The sequence below is a fragment of the Gallus gallus genome, chromosome 6, assembly GCF_016699485.2.
Source record: "Gallus gallus isolate bGalGal1 chromosome 6, bGalGal1.mat.broiler.GRCg7b, whole genome shotgun sequence".
NCBI lineage: Eukaryota > Metazoa > Chordata > Aves > Galliformes > Phasianidae > Gallus > Gallus gallus.
In genome coordinates, this window is record NC_052537.1 from 13,208,315 (window position 1) to 13,229,710 (window position 21,396).

At 39.0% G+C, this 21,396-nt stretch overlaps 1 protein-coding gene and 1 non-coding gene across 18 annotated transcripts in view; both read right to left on the minus strand.

Annotated features, from left to right (window-relative positions):
- ZMIZ1 (zinc finger MIZ-type containing 1) overlaps nt 1-21,396 on the minus strand; it is a 326,060-nt gene that overhangs the window by 166,815 nt on the left and 137,849 nt on the right. The window lies entirely within an intron of this gene.
- Nucleotides 2,066-2,164, minus strand: MIR1590 (microRNA 1590). The gene has a single exon (NR_035076.2). It is a non-coding gene; the product is annotated as a microRNA 1590 (primary transcript).

Sequence of the window (21,396 nt, forward strand, 5' to 3'; positions counted from 1 at the left end):
TACAGGCTTTTATGATTCTTAATTACTGATGCTTTGCATAAAGCACCTGTAACTGGATAATTTACTACCAGTTTCTGCCCAAAATTTACAGGAACATGCATGCAATTCCTGTTTGCACAGATCTCAAAATAAGTCTGTTACTGCAGATCTATGTTTCCCAACAGAAGTATTGAACGCAAATGTAAATATTTAAGATAATGATTTTTGGTGAAAAATGAACTAGACACAATACCATAAAGCTGTCTCCCTGTCCCATGTTTAATTATCCCTGGAACCATCCAACTTACTCTGATCAATAGAAATACAAAACCTAATTTTTACGAAGGTGATCTTAGTCATGAAGAATTGCTTTTCAGTTTTCAAGCTCCCCCTCACAAAGTAATTCCAACATTTACTGTTCTTCATCAAGAACTGACATTTTTTCAACTCTGATTCTTTACAAGTTGAAGTCTTCTTTTTGTTTTCCCTTCCATTAGCTATCACTATGATGCAAAATGATGCCCTCTGTGTGGCATTTAGAAGTCAACAGTTCATAAAGCCAACACCATAAAAACCCACAATAAAGAGCATTTAAAAAAACACGATAAAAAACAAACAAACAACACAGCTCAATAACTTAAAACTACAGATAGAAATGTTACTATGCAAAAGGTCTGTATTATGTCAGTGTATGCTGGTTGTGTATGTCAGAGATATTTTCATTTACTACAAAAGGCTACTTTAATATTGGTAACTGCAAAATGAAGACATACCTTGAATAGAGTTGTTAACCATGTTTTGACTGCACAACCTTATATCAGGAAGACTGCATCAAAAAGCCATGAGTTTGTAGTGCTCCTCAAATTATATCATGGGTTGTGGAAGAGAATATGTATTTGATGTGAGAAATACGACAGTCAGACTACTAAAAGCATTTCACTCCTTACAGTTCTTAAAGCTTTGTTGATAAAACACTATGGACCTTAAAATATAAATGTAATGCACACTGAGTAATTAAAGTTCCAGGGAAAAATTGAATTAATGATACAGTACAACTGAAAATTTAAAAACACCCAAATGGTGTACTGCTTCATGCTAGTGCAATTTGAGCACTATATATAATTATGCAAGGTTTGAGTATGTTACTTAAAACCTTTTAGAACAGCAATTAAAGAAAATGGACATGCACCAGTGTTTTGTTTGCTGTTTTTTTTCTCCCCAAACCAAACTGGAAATGTACACAAAAACCTTTACGAGCTCCATAGGCACAGCTAAAAATAAACAGTTCCTTCTTTGAGCATCGTGGCCATGGATTTTGCACTGAGAAATGTAGTTAAAAATTAATTTCAGGCTCTACTAGAAAAAGGAAACAATAAATATTTTGTACAATATAAAAGGAAAAAGACAAATCAGTGGAAAAAGTAATTTTACTTTTAAAGTTATATACATGTAGTGCAACAGCTAAGAAAAACGAAAGCATTTGCTCCTCCTTCAGAAACAGCCAGAAGACATTTACCTTTCTATGTAGGGTAGGATTTGTTGAGCTGTGTAATTAATTTACGTCTAGAGGGACCAGGTTGTAGATCATACGGATTTACTATCATCTTTGGCTGCTTCTATTTTGGAACAGGTATCTCATCCATGTAATGTTGTGGAATAGATCTCTATTTATTTTATCATTTTATAGAATCCCAAAGCACCTATTAAGAACATATGAGGATATATCCAAAATCTACAACAATTAAAAATAAAATAAAATCCAAATCTCAAATTCTCCTTGGTAATTTTGTCCAGAGTAGAAAGCACTAGCCTTCTACTTCTGTATGGTGGAATAAAACACATATTTTGAGTACAAGTAAAGCTTTTTAAAATATACTATGATAATTAATTTCATTTCAGAGTATGTTTGATGTATCCTGTTAGGTCCAGATTTCTGCACAGAAAAAAACACCAAAAACACTACACCACACAAGAAATCCTTGGTTTGGTTAGTGATTTTTCTTCTACCATAGAAAAAGGACCTAAAAAGAATATCTAACAGAGGGACTTCCATCCAGCTAATCATTCATGTTCCTTCAGTAGACAGTGGAGAAATGTACTTCCAGAGAGCAATTTGTCCCTTGCTACGACAGACGTCAAAAACAAGTGGGACAAACTGTTCTCTGGAGATACCTATTTCCGTCCATTGATTACAGAGCAAGCCTGGATCAGCTCCTAACAAACCAGAGTCTTCACTGACTTGGAAGATGATAGACTCTTTACAACGCATAATTTTTTAAAACAAAACTTTATTCCCTTGGCACTTTTTGTTGCTAATGGTATAAAGCACGTTACTTTTAATCCAACCCAAATTAAAATCATATTAAAAAAAACCAAAAAACAAAAAAGTGTCCTTAACTTCCTGATGTTCATGATTACTCATTATAAAAAAAAAAGTAATGTTGCTTTTTTAACCAATACAAAACCCACATATTGTAAATTGTAGGTAAATGTTATTGTTAATTCTACTTTCTCATTAGTAAAATCTAAGTACTCATTTCCAAGAATAACTAAAAATAAGCATGGTAAGGAGATCTTTACAAGGCTTGAGTTTTGTAAGACAGATATTTTATACAATATACCCAGGGATTTATGTAATCCTCTCTCTACACTCACATACAAACGTGCACACAAACATAGTTTTCACACATAAGAAAACAGAAGGAGTTTATCCATTATTTGGAACCCTAGCAAAGGGACATGAGTTACTGCATTCAACTCCATCATTCCTCCCTTGTAAGTCTGGGCAACTCTTAAGAGTCTTCCTACATACTTGTTTAACAGCAGTAGAATAGTAATAACGTTCTTTCCTGGGGTGTTATACACACATATTATGAACTACTCAACCAATCCAATCGCACGAGTAACATAAAAGTATCTATACGATATATTGTGTTACTTGTGTTCTCTTTAGATTAAACACATATCACTTAGCCGAACACAAAGCCAAATTACAAAAGCTTGGTTAGATGAATAGCCTGAAAGAAAACAAGCCTACAAGTCCAGCACCTTTAATTATTAAAAAAATTACAGGACTCTGACATTACTTAGGCTCTCTGTCCTTATCAGAGAGTTTATTCTAGGGCAAATTTTTAAAGAGCGCACAAAGAACATTTCACTGGGCAAGACCATTAGCACATTCCTCTTGGCCCTGGTATAGCCTTAATAGGAGAGTGCTGCTGATTTACAACTTTGAAAGAAAACAGAATTGCAAATCTCTCCCACGCATCTTCCTTATCACCCTTCCAGGGACACGCAGGCATGTAATGAATTCCCGGGAACAGACAGGCCGCCACCTCTGCTCACCTTGCCGAGCACAACGCCTGTGCCCCTAATTTGCTGCCGGATGGCTGCCTGGCCAGCCTCCTGCTTTCTGCTCAGCGACTCACAGCCTGCGCAGAGGCAGCCTGTCATGCACCAACTGCTGGTTACAAAGCAGTCTGCAGCTCTGTACTGATTACCAACCACTGGGCAATCAAGATGATGCACTGTTTTACCTAATTATTGACATCTGGGTGAGCTATGTTGTTAAACAAAAAAGGCTTCATTGTTTAGCAGTTCCTAGCAAGTCTGAAATCTCAAGATTTGCTCCCAGAGAGTCATGTATCCATGAACGGCATTCAAAACCCACTGTTACTCTTTGGTCACAACTTAAGACAAGTGCAAAGCTGGGTCTGCTCCTTTCAGAATTCAGCAGCTTGGTTCTGGCCTTACACTAAACTTCTCACCCAACGTTATTTCTGCCCATTAAGAACAACCCTGGGTTACTGCTGTGGTCACTCGGCTGAGTGCAACCACTGGGAAGGAAGTGGGAAGGCCAAGTCCTTGCTCAGTGCAGTGTGACAGCTCAGACAGCATGCAGTATGAGGAGTCAGCAAAGAAATATAAGACTTCTCTTCTACACATCTAGGAATAAATAGAGTTTGCAACCCCAGCCAGATCTCAATTTTTTGGAAGCACAGTGAATCACAAAGTACTTTATCCAAACCCACCAGAACAGAACTTACACTTACAATGGTAGTCTCTCAAGGTTCAATTCTCTTCTTCCCGTGAAAGCACCTCTTAAGACTTCCCTCCTTGGTGTGAAAGGTCTCTTCTCAAGGCCCACTGGTCTCCTCACTCCTGGTGGGTCTCAGGGCCCTTCAGAAAGTGTGCCCCAGCTCCAGTATGGATAACAAAGTTCCTTGGAGAGTCATTTAATGTTAAAACCAGGAGTGCCCTCTAGTGAGACTGCACAGGGCACACGTATGGCTAACACAACATCTAGCTAGCATCTTTTTGGCTTCATAGGTGGTCTGCTCTGCTGGGAATACAGTTGGCGCACGTAGTCCTCAGGACGCACCACGCAGCATGGGTTGGTGAGAGCAGGCTGCAGGGTTTGTGCAGCAGCAGCTGCAGCCAGCCCGTCACGTACACAGTGCAGACCCACACAGTGGCTACTTGCTCAGTAGCGGGAACGCCTCAGCTCAGGCACAGCATTAGTTAACATGAAAAAGAGCTTAATACACAGACATCAAACAAACTCATATAACAGTATTTGCCCTCTTATTACGTGCTTCTAAATGCTCACCTCTCATCTTTCAACCTGCTTATTCTGTTGTCCATATTTATAAGACTGAAACTACTAAACCTGGAAATGATAACTAAATGAGCAGATCCAGACACCACCTAAGCAGATAAATGCAGTGCGCATGATCAGATAGGTAGATTGAGAAATCCCATGTCCTGTTGTTGCAGACAGAAATAAAACTGCTGATACATCAGTTATAAACTTAAAGCAATTGTGAACCTTGCAGTGTCTGGTAGCAGTGCTTGCAGCATAAGCCTCAGGGTATGTTCTGTAACTTATTATGACCTTTTTTTGACAGCTCATGCTGCCAGTTCTTTGTAGGTCTAAATAACTTGCATATCCATATTTGATAGTTAAATCCAAATAGAAACATATTCTTACTGTAGGAGTTATGGACTAGTTACTTTTTTTTCCATTAACCTGACAGAGATTTTCAAGAATAGGAAAAACAGTCTTCTGGGCCTTTAAAAATATGCAGAATTCTAAGAACACAGAGGAAAGGGATAGAGCAAATTATGTATTAAAGAACACAGATAGTGAAAATAGTGTCACAATACTGGATGCTTATCACTATGCACACACTAAATTTAAAGAGAACAACAGATAAGAGAACACTGCTGAAGTTGTTCTATTGTGCTGTAGTTGGGCAAGTCAGAGAGCACACAAACTCCAGTCTCAGAGTTGGCTGCTTAATAGTAAAAATCATCTCTCAGGAAATGGCTCAGTAATTATGGAAATAAAAATAGTAAAGCTTTCCTTTTCTATTAGGACAGCAAGAGTACAAAGAGTCCATAAAACTGTGTGTGTGAGTGTGAGTGTGTGTGCAGTTGTGTTTTACAACAGGAAAATTTGAAATTGTTCCTGAGATAGGATCCTGGAGTGTATTTTCATTAATAGTTTTCATGAACATAAGACACTCATACGAGCAAGATGACACTAGCATGAAGAGTTATAATATTAATTATAATACTCAAAAAAAGAAAGAACAGGTGAAGGAAAAATGTTTTCCTTTGCATATTTGTAAAGCGTTTGACTTTACACACATCCTAGGTGAGGTATCACAACTAAACCTAAATTTGATGGCTCATATTCTTAATAGGATACAGTGGCCTTCACCTTTTTAGGTCGAGAGTTCAAATGCAAGCCCAATCAGTGGTGACCAAATGTTGTCACCATCTGCCTGCTTAGTGACCTAGATGAGAAGAGAAAGGTTGTTCAGCTCAGTCCCATTGTTAATGGGCAGGTGTCTCTAAGACAGAAACAACCATCGCGACTGTCACTAACTGGAACTTGAGTCAGAGAGGTCAAGAACTGAATAGGCATAAAAACTGAATTAATAGATTAAGAGTCCCTCTAGATAAGGGTCAAGACAGCTGTGTGCTTGCTGTCCAGATAAAGAGCATTTCAGTCTGCAGTCACACGCCTATCATTGAACCAAATTAATTTTTAAATGGAAACAAAATTTAATAAAAAGATTTCTAATTTGATTTAAATTTAGCTATTAGCCAGGTTCCCATTTTCTTAGCATCAGCAGGAGGTACACAGCAGTGCATGCACATCTGGGGCTTATCCAACTGCACTGCTAAATACCAGCAGCCTCCCTTGCAGTTAGAGGTGCTTGGTGCAACCAGCTGGAACAGCAGAGGACAGAGCAGGCATGGCCACGGCCACACCATGGCAGTTACTCACAGTGCTGGTGGCCTTCAAGCAGGGGCCACGAAAAATCACTGATGCACCTGCACTCTTCAACACTGAGAGTGAAAGCTGAAATGGAGCACAGGTTTTTACTGACACTATCATAAAGGAAAAGTAATTCTTTTTTTTTTTTTTTTTTTTTTTTTTTTTTGTCCTTTTCCTCTTTTCTTTTTCCCCTCCGAATTTGGCATTTGCAGACAAAGTGTTGGTAGGGCTACCTTAGCTAAATCTTCCATGTTGATATTCTATGATTCTATTCCACTGATTGTTTTTGATTCCTTCATGCACACTTGAAGAGTTAAAGGAACTGTCCACTTGTATTTCTAGCAGTATTACAAAATGTTAAGACTTCACAGACATAATCCAAAATATTTTTCTTTCCACTACATAATTTATTTATTTTTACTTGGACACTGAAATGAGATAATTACTTTGTTTTGATTCTCAAAGTATTGTGCTGGAGTCAACAGCTTAGCAGGAAGATATCAGATGCCTAAAGAAGATAGCTGGAAGCAACAGCTTTGAAGAATTCTAGACAGATAGTAACTTGGCTCTCCTTCCTGCCAGCAGAGGTAAACTGGGCTCTATGCAATTTAGAGCATGTGTGTGCATACGTATCTTTGGGAACATTAACATGAATATGAGGTTCTTCCAAAGCAGAGGAGCTTACTCAGACTTGCCCAACAATTCCCCTATTACAACTGTCATGAAGCTGTGCTTTACACAAATCAGATATTTCTCCTTGTCAGAGTATACAACAACAGCTTGCAACACCACTTTGGGAAACATGAGAATGCTCTCTTCTACCCTGCAACTCCCAGTGTTTCTCACTATCTTACTTGAAGCGTGCTTTTGGATGCTTGCCATAATTCATAAATATGGATATTATTTCATATGAATATTTTAAAAAGCCAAACAAAAGTCCTATTCACAAAGTTGATTTTTAAAAAATAAATAAATAAAGCAAGAAAAGGATGTAGAAACTAATTTTTTTGTTTGCTTCTTTACCAAGTGGCAATAAATTGCAGCTTATATAATTCTCACCTCAACCTGATACACACCCATCCATAAGGCGGGTAAGCTCTATTTTCTTAAGTAGAAAGAAAACAAATCCGACTCCCACTGCTTTTTCATCACACTTGAAGGCAGTAGTGTAATTCTTGGGAAAGAACTGTCCTTCACAGCACACATATGTATATAAGTGCATCAGGGAGGTGAAGGTACGGGTTAAAATACTAAGCCAGAAGAGGTCTCAGTAAATTTGAAAATTATTTTAGACAGGTAGCTTTTATCTCTGGTTATTATTTACATTCCAAAGAAGACAGAGAAGTAGCAGCAATGGGCAACATCTCATTTTGATAGTCTCCAAGATGAAATGGTTCATTTCAAGAAAATGAACAATTTTTCTATTCATTGCTTGTCGAGATAGTTAATAGGCCAGCTGTGGAACGTCAACTATGTATAAGCCATGGCTTCTTATTTCACCATCACATACTTTTGTTTTCTCTTACTGAAAAGCTTCCTTTCCATTAGAAAGGAATTCCCATTCCTTCACCCTTCATTTTCCATAATACAATCTACATGCCTGGTGTCCTACTAATTTTTCCTAATTATTTACATTCACTGTAGTTGAACAGATATCCAAAAGAATATAATATAATCCTGAAGAAACACCTCTTTTTCCCCTTGTTTATCCAGATGGCCCCTCAGGGAATAGGAACAGTCTGGTATTTCAAGACTGTCCAAATCACTTGGCCATAAACTTTTTCAGAAAGTTTTCAGAACACCTCCTGTGCTCTGCACAAAAAGGCATATCCAGACATTATCAATGAAATAAAACCTCCATTGTCTATAAGTCGAGTCATGATGTGGTTGCCTGGTTCGGCAGAAAGGTGGTTTTAATGATCCAGGTTATTCCTTCCTATTGCAAGTTGCTGGGTTCAGACAAAGCTAGCTGTACTGAAGAGATGGAAACAACTGTTTTCTGTTTCAACCAGAGAATATTGACAATGCTTTATCAGGACCAGCTTTCTTCAGAAAGAGCTGCTTTTGGTGCACTCCTTCTGAGTATGCTTGGGACTGAGCGCACTGAAACCTAACATGGAAACTCCTGAAGCAGTAAGACGATCAAAAGAGACAGGATGGCACTGCAATAAGGAAATAGAAGTGATCTTATTGCTTGCTATGTTTTGGATTGTTTCACTTGCTTTGCCTCTTAGCACATACACCTGAGGACATATTTAGCATGTCCTGATAAAAAGAATAGTACCTCACTGCCTTCATCCTCCAAGTCATATTCAGTAAAAGGAGAAGCAGCTTCTAATGTTGAGAACTGCTCAAAGTTAACTATTATTTTTACTGCTCTTACTGCTCGTTAACCCAAAGCATTTAACATTCTAAAATCTAGAAACAGTAATTTCCTGCTAAAACACAAAAAAAGCAGACTATTCAAGACTTGCACAGTTTTTACCTTGTCAAGTAATTTTTCATGAAGCTACTGAATTACAAACTCCACATCTATCCAAGACACCACACTTAAAAATAAAATATGTGCCTAGTGACTGCTTCTGAGGCACAGATCCACCACCTTACTCAGCTGTCCTATCTAAAGTACTGTTTCTTCGTACTCTCCTTCTGTATTAGATGAGGCTTAAGCACCATGATGTGGCTTAAGCACCATGATGTACTAACACCAGAAAACACAAGCAGAAAGCTTCAACTGCTGAAGACACGAGAATCATACTCTGAGCCCTGGTGGTTATCTGTACAGACAGAGGGTGAAGAAAGCTTTGGAAGGGGCAGGCCCTATGCTACTACTGAGGAGCCATGTTTCCAGTTTTGACTCGTGTCATATACAACAGTGTAGTGTAGACCACAGGACAGCTGGCTTGTGTCTTTCAGCTACCCTTCGTTAAACAAATAACATCTCCCAGTATGCACAAATTTAATATAAATCTACTCTCTTTTAGTTTAAAAGCATTATCACTTCTCCAATTACTACAGATCCAGGTAAAGAGTCTCTCTCCAGCTTTCTTGTTGGGCTCCCTTTAGGTACCGGAAGGCCAAGGATGCCCAGAACAAGCCCTACAGTTATTCTGGAAATGGCTGAATAATATATAACCCAGGTTTCTACAACAGACTAAACCAAAACCCCGTACGCACCAACTTTCACGGGCTCAAACACATATCTTGCAGCTAGAATCTGTTAGTAACACACACATATTTAAAACCAGCTTTTCTTCAAAATTATTGTTAATTCCTGGAAGTAGGTAAGAAATACACTGTTAACCACAGGACTAAATAAAATAAAGACAGGAATATCTTCTTTACATCAAATCTATCCAGATTTCTCAGAAAACACACCTGGAAATACTTATCCCAACTGCGTACTGTCAGTTCTGTAAGCTTCTCATGAGGAACAATGTTCATCAGACTTGTAATTGATAATACCGTGAAGACAAACCAAACCTTGATCTGTTTGTAATGCCTCCACAGATGGCCATGAATCACCTTCCATGGCATAAGGTAAAACAAGAGGGGATCCAGAGTCTTAGCACATGTGTTTTCATAGAACAGTATCATCATCATACACAACAAGAAAATAAAAACCTTTGCTTGTGCTTGCCTTTTGGCAACTTTCACAAGCAAAAGCAGAAATGAAGGTATTTCAGCACTGTACCCTCAGAACAATCAGAACAACACTATAGAAGGCCATAGTTTCTGCAATTCTGCACTAAACTCTATTACAGAGTTGAGAAATTTTTGCTGTCTACAGAGCAGATGCATATTTGTTAACTCAGATGTTTTACCAAGAGGAAGACAACTAACGGAACTCATGTGAAAGCTTAGATTTGCATACATATAAAATATACACAATATACAAACACAGAAATAAGCTTGTGATTTTTTTGAACCTGACTACCATCTTGGTTTCGCAATGCTTACATTCTCTGTGTTATTCATCATTTGTGTTAGATGTTGTCGCCTTCTGCCTTTCATATTAAGCAAATCTTTGTTTTTATGTTATGAAGAGAGGCTAGACCTTTGATTCATACTACTCCTTACTTTATATTCTCCCTCATGCACCGATTTATTTGTCTTCTAAAACTCAATACTTCGATCCTTAATTTCTCATCATTCTTCTGACTCACAATTTTGTTGCTGGGAGTTAAATCTCGTATTTCCTGTCTATTCATAACCAACCAGAAAGTTAGTTGTCATTCAAAGTCAGGTGACATGCGTTTCATTTAATAGTATTTTCAGCATTATTCTGAGTGTTTCCTCAGTTTGATTAGTATAAATTCTATGTGAAACATATTCTCGTACTCAAAGTATTTCTCCCCATCCTGGAAAAAAAAAAAAAAAAATCCAGTATACTTTTGACAAATTCACTCTGTTACACTATTCATGTCTTTCAAGAATAACTTAAACACAGAACATGCCTTCGTGAACAGCCGGAAACTGCAGTATTAAGGGCGATACTTACTGCCAGTCTTACATCACTGTCAGGACCTTCCTTGACATTTGTAACTGATCACTAATTGTTATAACCCTTCCTTCACATATACAGAGTATAAAAATATGTTAGGGAAAAGAGTTGAAATTTGACAGATTCCATCTTTGAGACAAGCTTCCTAGCTAACGATTTCTCTATTATTAGCGAGGGGGCTGATCTGTCTCACAAGGGCACCTTGACTCCAACTCCCCAGCTGGCACAGCAAGCAGTTTGCATTACTGAACAGACTAATTCAGCTAGACAGCAGCAACTTGTGCATCTTATTTATTGTTGTTCCCTTCTTTCTTTTTTCTTGAGCTACACAACACCGAAAAACCAGTAAATAGCAGAATTGCCGCAGTATGTCCCAGAGGGACCCAGTGATCAGCTGAGCACTTGGGATAACCTCCCATCTGGAGCGGTCACTAAGTGAAAAGATGACCCAGCCTCCCATATTAGCTAACTCACTCTGAACCTAGCTCCTGCCCTTTTATCCCATTGCAGTGCTGGCCATGCTGCTCATTTGCTATGCAACCTGCACACGTGACAGCTATTGTCAAATCCACGTGGGGCCCAGAAGAGCCCCCTCATCGCACTGCCGCTTTCACAAGGAGTGCCGCTCAGCCCGCTCTGCTCAGCTCCTTGCTTCTGCCTCTTTACGTTTCCACACATTAGACAACACTGAGATCAGAAACAGCACTTTTGTCATAAAAGTATCATTTAAATTTTTGTGTAGGACTAAGGAGGAAGAAAACACAGACATAGCAGACAAACACACATACACCCGTCTCATCTCTAATTCAAGACAGTCATTTCACAGTCAGTTTCTTGGCATTTTATGTGAATACATATTTAGTCTAAGCAAGTTTTATGTTGAACATGTCAACCATTTCATACATAAAACTACTTATCACAGTCCTTCAAGAGCATCAAAATGGTGAAACAATCAGTCTTGGGAGGGGGGTGCTCTTGACTAACTCCAGGGGCTGCTCAGCAGCCTGCAGGGGCCCAGGACCACAGATCAGGCATCTGGGACGCACAGGATGCTTTCCCCTGCTCACAATGCCTGGCTCTGGCACAGGCACATGGTGGCCATGCTTGGGCCCCTGCCCTGCCCACCAGCACTGCTCTGCATGCCTGGGGTCTTGCCGCTGGGCTCACAAAGGCCGCGTACAGCCACTGCCCCTGCTTACATCAGGTTGTAGGCAAATTGTGGTTTGGCCCTTCAACCGCTTGAAAATCTTTACCTTAAGAATAATCTTTAATGCTATACCACTGGGCATAAAAGTTTAAGATTATGATAATTTTCTGTTATTATTCTACAGCCAGGTCTGATACTTTCTTATCTGCATTTCTTTTGCTAAAGACATTTGCTGATCTTAAAACCTGGCTTGAATGAATAGCAATTGTTCCCTTCTGGTTTTGAAGGTACTTTGTTTGTCTACCCCATTCACTGGCCTGAAATCAGCAAGGCCTCAGATGGCTGTTGCTATGGCAACTCTGTTCATTCAACACTCGCATATAATGAAGACAATGTGTTTTCCATTTAGATGAGTTTTAGAGCAAAAGAGAGAAGACTCCTGCTTAACAGTCCCTGAGAATGCCAGGGTAATATAATCAGGGTTTCTGTAGTACCAGTAAAACCACGACGTGCGACTAAGAGAGGGAAGAAAAAGTTGCACTGATATTTCACTATAATTACAGCAGTGGGCAAATTAATCAACAGTACGGCTGCATTTCTTTACTCTTTAACGCCCTCTCCGCTGAGATTAATTCAGGAATAAATGTTTTGCTCATACTTTTCCTAGTGAAGCAGCACTTTGGACACTACCAAGCTGCTAATAAGACACCTCTGAGCATCTCCCTCTCTCCCCACTTCCTGAGGCAGTGGGGGATTTTGCACATACAGCTAAGGCGCATGGGGATGTGCTGTTTTCAACACAAGTTTCAGGGCTGCTGACAAGCAGCATTACCAACACAACTGTTTTCTCTGTACTCCTCCATCCTCTCAGCCCTGACCAGGCCTGCCGTGCAGTGGGTCTCTCTGCAGGGAGACTGCAGATCGGAGCCGCCTGTAGACAGCAATCCCCAAAAGGAACAGGAACTCTTCCAACGCACAGAGGATTTATTTTTTATGAGTACACTGTAAGTTTTTCTACCTGCCTCAGTTTTGTTAGCAGTGAGTGCAACCAAACATGCGTCATGAGAAAGGAAGCAAAAAGGGCCATGCTCACAGCGAGGGACACACAAGGCTGTGCATTCTGTCCACTGGGGCTTGCACTGCAATCACTGCCGCTACCAAAGCCTGCTACTGAATGGCGCATTTTAAAGAGAAGCTTACAAACAGATCCATTTCCAAAAGACACCTACCACAGAAACTTCTTAACTCCTTTGATGCCTGCAGCACAGCCATTCCTCCCTATCCCTTTCTCCTCCCTTCTCCCTTACTAACCCACAAGCCCTTTCTAACTTTTTATCTGGTTCCCATGTGGGCTCCACTCAGAAAAAGAAAACAGGGATTTGAGATCCCCAGCAATAACAACAAAGAGGAAAATGGAAACTAGCCTTTATAAGTTCTTCTTCTATTTGCAGTGGAAACAGTGACTTGAAAAGGTTTCTCTTTTCCACTGTTTTTGCAGAGCAGCAGGGAGCAAACACTTCCTGAAGGGAAAGCCAGTTTTCCAGTCTCACATGAAGTCCAACGTTTTAAAACTCTTCAAACAGGAAACACCATGTTTTCAGTTCACACGTCCTTCATTTAATCAAGTTATCCCCTTCTCATTTCCCTCTTTGGAGGTGTGTGGTTTTAGAAGTAATATTTTTATTTTAGGAATCACATTTATTATTATTATTATTTTTAATGGCAAAAAAAAAACAAAAAACAAAAAACACCCAAACAATCCAAACAGCAACAACAAAAAAAAACAACCAACCAAAAAACACCAAGCAAGAGTAAGGATACAGAGCCTGTGCTTTTCTACCTCAAAGTATTTTTCCATGGCCGAAGTCAACATTTGTTACAGGAGTAAGGAAATGGTCCACTTTGGTTCACACTCTTTGCACACAGAAGGATTGAGTTCATTAAGTCAAGAAATCCTGGATGTTCCCAGTGATTTCAATCTTTACATAAAAGCAAGTTGTGAAACTGTTTACATTCACTGGAACGCGCAAACAGCCACAGGATCTTGAGTAGCTTTGCCATCCAGTTGCTTAATTTCTGAGAAGAAAGTATAATATTCTCCACAGATATACACAGAAAGATGCCTGAGACTTCTAATTATCTCCCAAGCATAAGGTTAATACAGGTGGAGCCAAATAATATTTCTCTTATTTAAGTGAGCTGTGCTTTGATGGCTTATAAAAATTGGTGACTACATATACATTTTATAACACTATCTCAGAAGGAGTAGGATGCATGTCAAGATCTGTGTTTGTTCCTTCGCACTTCTATCGCTGGAGAAAGCAGTCATGTTTATGTCTGTCAGATCTTTTCTAGCTCTTCACTTGTGCTGACAGCCTACAGCCTTGCTTCAGCTCCTACAAAGCTTAAAACCTGCAGCTGCACTAGCTGGCGTGCCTTTTCTCGTCCCTCCCTCCACCTCTCATCTCCCCCCTTTCTCTCCTTGTCTTTATTTCAAACTTTTTTTTGGCCTAGATCAAAAGCATATAGTCACCAAACCTGACTGGGCTCCAAGAAGAGACAAAGACTGAATTTTAAGGGATGACTACAAATATGTTATACATGAACTCACATACGCACACACGCTTTCTTCTCATCTCAAACAAACAAAAAAAAAAAAACAAAAAACACCCAGCCCCCTGTTCTGAAGGCTGGCTATTTCAGTGATCTCAGTTATTGTCAGAATCCCCCAAGCCAGCTATCATTTATGCAAGGAAGACAGCAATATAAATCAAGACAACCCCAGAGTATTTGAATGTACATTCATTGTCACTTCAGACCTTGAGATGTAGCTTTTTGGCTGCTGCCAGCTAAGTCAAGATTCAAGGCTATGATTCCCTGGGTAAAGTGACAGACAAACCCATTTTGTAGTGTCAGACCAGTGGAAGGGTAGGCTTGCTTAAATCCAGTAATGCAAGTTTCTTACAGTATTTTTAAGAAATATCATTCATTTGTATAGAAAGCTCGATATCTCCTACAAGTTACTAAAACATGACCAGCTTTTTAATTTTAAGATTCACACAAACAACTGTACTGCAGAATAAGTGTAAAGGCAAATGGTATTACACTGCACAGAGCTTTTGAAACATTAAAGGTAAACTTCACGATTGCATTCAGGTCACACACACTATTCACAACACATTTCATTTTTTTCCTTCTTTCCTCTGGAGGGAAGCCAATGTAGCAACAGCAGTGAGCAGGGCAGAGCCTTAGCAGAGCCCAGCAGACACTGACAGCAGAGCACGCAACAACAAAGGATAAAATCCAGAAGGAAAAACTTGCTGTTTTTCCTGGAACCACAAAGTCCCAGCTAATCCTCACAGACAAGACAGCAGCACTAAGCACTGCTCCCTCATAAACAAAGGCAATTCCAAACAGATCTGGCAGTGAACCTGCGCTGCACGCCGGCACCACTTGTCAGCATTTGTTCTGCGCTGGCGTCCCCACGCTCGGCACAGCTCAGCGCACCGTCGCAGCATGCTGCGGGGGCCTGGTTGCAAATGTGAGTAATCCCTTTCGTATCAAGGGATTATTTGCCACGGTTCAGCCATCTCAGTCTTTGCATGCAAGCTAGGAGAGACGAAAAGGGAGGTTCGGAGCAGTGTCTGCACACCCAGCCGTGCAGCATATGCACAGCCACGGCCCTCAGCTAGGAGAAGGTCAGTATGGATGCAAAGAAACCCCCACTAACACACACCTGGTGTGCAGGGCTGCTCCAGTGCAGCTGATAAATCAAGATGAGCAGAGGGCCGGGGAACAGAGAGCTCCCCATGCTGCTCCAGCAGCAGGCGAGAAAAGGAGAGCAAATGCCAGTGGGATCTGCTGGGCTTATGAGCTTATGCCCTCCACAGCAAGGAGAATCTCTGGAAGACGGGCACAGCAGGGCTGCTGCTCTTTGAGATATTTCAGATTCCTAACTCTTTTCACCCCTCTTACTTCACAAGCCTGCGCCCTTGCCCAGCAGCAGTGCTGCATTAGGAACAGCCCCAGTCACCTCGCGTGGCCACAGCTCCACACTGGGTGCACAGGGCAGCAGCAGCACGTGGGGTGAGCAGGCAGAAACTCAGAGCTGAAGAGTAAGACCAAGTCCTGGGCAGCAGAGGCAGGAACACACAGCAAAGGAGAGTTGCTCAGGAGGAAAACAGCAATGAACCCCCCATAAAGATGTGCTGGGAATTTCTTAAATGAGTGATACTGAAATTGAAAAAAAAAAAAAAAAGCTATTTGTGAAAACAAAAGGAAATAATGTATCAGATGATGATGCTTACTTTCCTAGTTCCATCTACTTCTATGACACTGTGATAATAAGTACCAGCGTAGGTTCTCTCTCAAAGAAGCTGTAGTAGTTTTTTATTTGCACTAAAGCATTGCACATACAAGGAAAGTAAAAAATTATTTGTATTTTTTGAATTATCTTTTCTTTCGTCACCTAGGCATGTAAAAGGGCTAGCAAACTACCGCCAGGTCATAGGTAGTTGCCTTGAGTATCAGAGTTAACTGAAAGAGCTGTTTCAGTAAATCAGAAGCTGAGATTTTAGATCAAACCAAAAGCATTTTCTTAAAAGTTATATATATTTATACACAAATTAGCAGAATATACATCTTCTTCACGTAATAATTGCTCCAAAGACTAAACACAAAGTTCTTAATATTCTACGTTTTTGCAAACCATAAACATGACAGCCACCGCTGCGGTGAGGATTTTAAGCAACAGATAATTTTTGGTAAGGAAGGGGATTTACTCAGGTGGATGTTCAGCAGCTCTATGCTGTTCTTTCTGTATCACAGTACTGTGCACCAGCTCACAAGTGCTATCTAATAAAGACAACACTAGCAAACATCATGGCTAAACTAAATCCTAATGTAAACGACTGTTAGAGGGGTATTACACTGTTTTCATTTGCTCTGTGAGTTGCAGACTTTAGGATAATAATATTGCTCAGTAATAGCGATAGCTTAATTTCATGTTGTAACACCCTAATGACTTTATTGTTTCACTCCCATTCCAATTCCAATAGCTATTACCATTTAAACACCTGTATTATCAAAGTGTTGTGCTTGAGTGCCTTCTGGATAATTTACTTATGTTACAAAACACTAATTCAAAGGAATGCTATATGTTTCTCTAACTGTTGCATCACTTATTTTTTTAGCATAACCAAAATCCATCAGAAGAAGCGTGTGTTGATTAAAACAAGCAGCCGATAGCTGTACATCATCAGTACATGTGCAGGAAATATTCCCCTCTACATGACCAGAGTGAGAAAAAGATCATTCAGAAGCATTTCTAAAGAAAAAAAAAAGTAAATATGCCAGGGTGCCAAGTTCCTTGTACATGAAATTAAGAAATTTAAACTTCTTAGACACAGCTATCCAAGCCCTACAGTTAGGTCTGTAATGCCAACTCCTTGGAGACGGGCAATGGTTCGCAAATCTTAACCTCATAGGTGACTATTTAAAGTCTAATTCTTACATACCCAGTGATCTGGACACCAAAACAATTAAACATGCCAGGAGAGTAAAATTCTATATCATCATCATTAGCTGTCCAGATCTGTTCAGAACATTCCACTGTACCCTATTTGCCATTGATAAATATACTGTAATTGAGTTAAAATGTCAAATCTTCAACCTTTTCCCAAAAACGATCAGCACTGTTTATTTTAACTTCAGTAACAAATGAAGTACCTCAAAGTCACTGCTGAAGAACGATGAAAAATATTTCCAAACCCAACCATTTTCCAAATAATTATTTCAGTGAAATTTCTTTTAACACAGTCTATTTAATATGGAATCTCTCATAGGAGTGACACGGAGGTCTGAAATAATGGCTAAAGCCTTGCTGATATGAATGGGAAACCTTAGCGACCCCAGTACAGTAAGATACTCTTCCCGCATTTGGCAATGTAAGCTATTTAGCCTAGTTATGAAATGCCATAGAAGTTACCTTGTACTAAGAATACTATCTTTTGTCTTTGTAAAAAAAATTGGAGTAAAGATTTCAATGAGTATAACGAAGCTGTGGTAAGCAGGCTCCCCATGGTGGCTGGGTTTGCAGAAAAAGCTTACCTTAACCCTTTTGTACTCCATTTGGAGCTCTTATATCTTACTTCAAGACTGACATGAGTATGATTTTTACAGACTGATATCTATATAAGTGAACAACATGCACTTGCCTTAATTTGCCATGTGTTATATAAAAACTATTCAAGATCTGGAAGACAGCACAAGAAAAATGTATATTGAGATTCAACAGAAAAAGAAAAAAAATAGTTCAAGAAATCTCTTTCCCAATTCAAAACATCTCACCCAAGTCTGACAGAAACCTGCTTTCTACCCTGGTTTTCTGAAACATGTCCACTACTGATACTTACCAACAAACCACTGCAAACTTCTTCAGTCAGTATGGAATGAAGAGAAACATTTTATTTGAAATTCTCCTTGTTGACAGTTCTATTAAGGATATTTATTAAGACCATTGCCTAATATTTAATACTTTCAGGTATAGAATTAAATGAAGTGGGTTGGTAGTTCTTTTTTTTTTTTAATATATAAATAAGAACTGTTTCTGTGCTTCACATGACATGAAAAGGCTACTCTCTCTGGTTAAGAGCTGTCTGAACCATGTCTATATGTCTCCAAATATTTGGATAAGAATGAAAACAAAGCCATCAATTACCAGCATTCACGTTAATGCTCTCTTTTTGCCAATTCCTGTAGGATCCAGCATGACTTGTATGTTTTTTGTGATTTTAATATGTATTTCATTATTTTTCCATGGTATACACAGACACTGTTCATGGAAAACAATAAAATAGATTCCCTCTCAAATCCTGCAATGCTTTCAAACAGCTTGCTCTTAATCTTCACTGCTATGTATTTTTCGAGCAGCAGAAAACATGGGCTAGTGAAAGTCTACAAATTACAAATTCCAGTTAGGCTTGGAAATGCCTAACACTGACAGGTTTTAAGGAATAGAGGAAAAGAGCTAAAAGTTTCAGCAACATTTGGAACATTTGTCAGCTAAGCTACTACATGGATGTCCAGATTGTGTTACAGAAAATTACTGCTAAAAACATTTTGTCAGCAAGAATGGGAGGCTTTATCCCCACTTTTACCACCAAGGAAGCCAGCATAGTTTTTTCCTGGTAGCATTCACTGTTTGTGGTCCCCATATAACTCCTTTATGTACACAAAGCAGTTGTTGCATTTGAATTTTCTGAAGGTAAAAATTAAGGGAATGTTTTCAGATTGCAACATCAAAAGGAAGTTGGTTCCCAAACGTGATCTCAGTACCTGCTTGTGGCCCTGATTCACTGTGTGCTCTTAGGCAAGTGGCCTAATTTCTCTGAGCCTCATTTTATCAAGGATGAAATCTTTTCTGCTAAAAATACTGGAAGCAAACTTTTGAGGTCCTGGGACCAGAATCCCTTCTGAAAGTGCTTAACGACAGGAACAAGAACATAGAGGCTGAAAACACTATATCTGTTGGCTACAACTGAAACTCCTAACACTAAAGGGAATAGGTTTACATTTCCCAGAACCATGTTCATTTTTGTTTTTATTCTTTCACATGTGCTACCATGCAAGTCATTTTCCTTGGTAACATATCATTCACCAAATATGCTAGAAAAAGATATATAAACGTTGGAAAGATGAAGATGAAAAAAGCAACAGGAGGAAAAAAAGAAGAAATTATATCTATGCCATACTCAAACCTTGACATTGATTAGTGTGTCAGAATCAATAGTAATTTTTCCCATATATATTACTATTGCCACAGAACAAAGTATAGTAATTATTTCCATACTCTAATACCCACAATTATTCTCAAAACAGAAAGATGGTTACATAATATTTTGCAAGGCAAAAGATCACTTCAGCCTCTTCCAATTAATAGGATTGACCAAGTGCTGGTGGCTTATTTGTTCACCTACATAGTAAACTGCCCTCTGATTAAAAGAAATAAGTTATATTGGCATTTAATTTTAGTTTTCAGTGGTCTGTTTATGGAATATTTCAGTTTGTACCAATTTTTCTTAGCACACATGATTAGTGTGTGCTCTCTTGTGCTCCTCATTTGTCCATTCCATCCACCCTCTACCCTATTACAAATACAATTAAAAATTTACATTATAATTTAGTATCTGTGTGAGTTTTCATAAAACTCACATAATAAATTGAATAAACTGAATTTCTTGCCTTCTCCTAAGAAATGCATGAACTTGGGTACGACTGATAAGAAAGGATGGTGATGTGGAATGCAATCTAAAGCTCTAACTGGAGAAATGACATTTTAAAATAAAATATTTAGTAATATATTAGAAAAAAATAACATTGCATTTCTTAGGAAGTGAAGTTATTTAATAAGGATTTTGCATTTCACTGCAATATCATGAAAGTTCTTCAAGTGAGTGGGACTTAAATAGCGACCTCCCAAGGAAGTAATAGCAAAGAATATTACTATTGACAGACACAGTCAAGCCTAAGCTCAGGCTCAGGCACTGTACTGGAGCCTCCACCTGCTGGAATAAATTTCCGAAGAGGGAGAGGACAAGGGAAGAGAGTTCTCCTTAGGCCAGAACAGCTAACTGAAAGAGTAGTCATATGGACACCAGAAAGCTAACAGCTCGGCATGCAACTCAACAAATGTTTCTATTGAAAATAGTATTTTGATTCTTAGAAAATCTACAAATTCCACACCATCTGCCTGTGGCAAACCATTCTTGTTTCTTCACTCAAATTTTTCACTTGTACTCCACAGCAAAACCTTCCATCTGAGCACCCAAAGACTCCCAGGAGTTGTGACTCCCAGCCCAGAAATAATCTGCTTAACATTCAGCTGCTTTGCCAACAACTGCACAAGACAGCTGCCTTGAAAAAATAAAGAAAAAAAAATCACTAATTTGGTTCACTATTGTTTTTCTGAGGTCAGTTCTAATTATTTTCCAGCATGGCAACTTCAAGGAAACTAATGCATTCTGAACAGCCTGCTGCAAATTAAAGCAGAGAATCCAATTGCCAGGAAGGCATGGCATTCCAACTCATAGCTCCAGGTTCTCCCTGAGCCAGCCCACCTCTATTTGAACGAGACCTAGGAAGTTTGGTCTATATGCTTGTCCCTCAGCAAGGCACTTGGCTAGCTGTAGAAATAGAAAATTAATATATTTATATCTCTTTAAAACATCACTGTACTTACATTTTTTTAAAAATTAGCTTTCAATGCAATAATATTTCAGTGGGTGGAAGAGGTTTGGGTAGCGGAAGAAGCAGAATGATAGAGACTCTTCATTGCTAGTCATCTAGTTTCCTTCAAATAAATACTTAAGAACCTGTAAGCTTAATTAACTTAACTCTGAGATCTCTCATTTTTCTTGTTGCTATTACTGTTTGTCTACCAGAAATCATAAAACTAAACAAAAAAGCATTAAGCTTCTT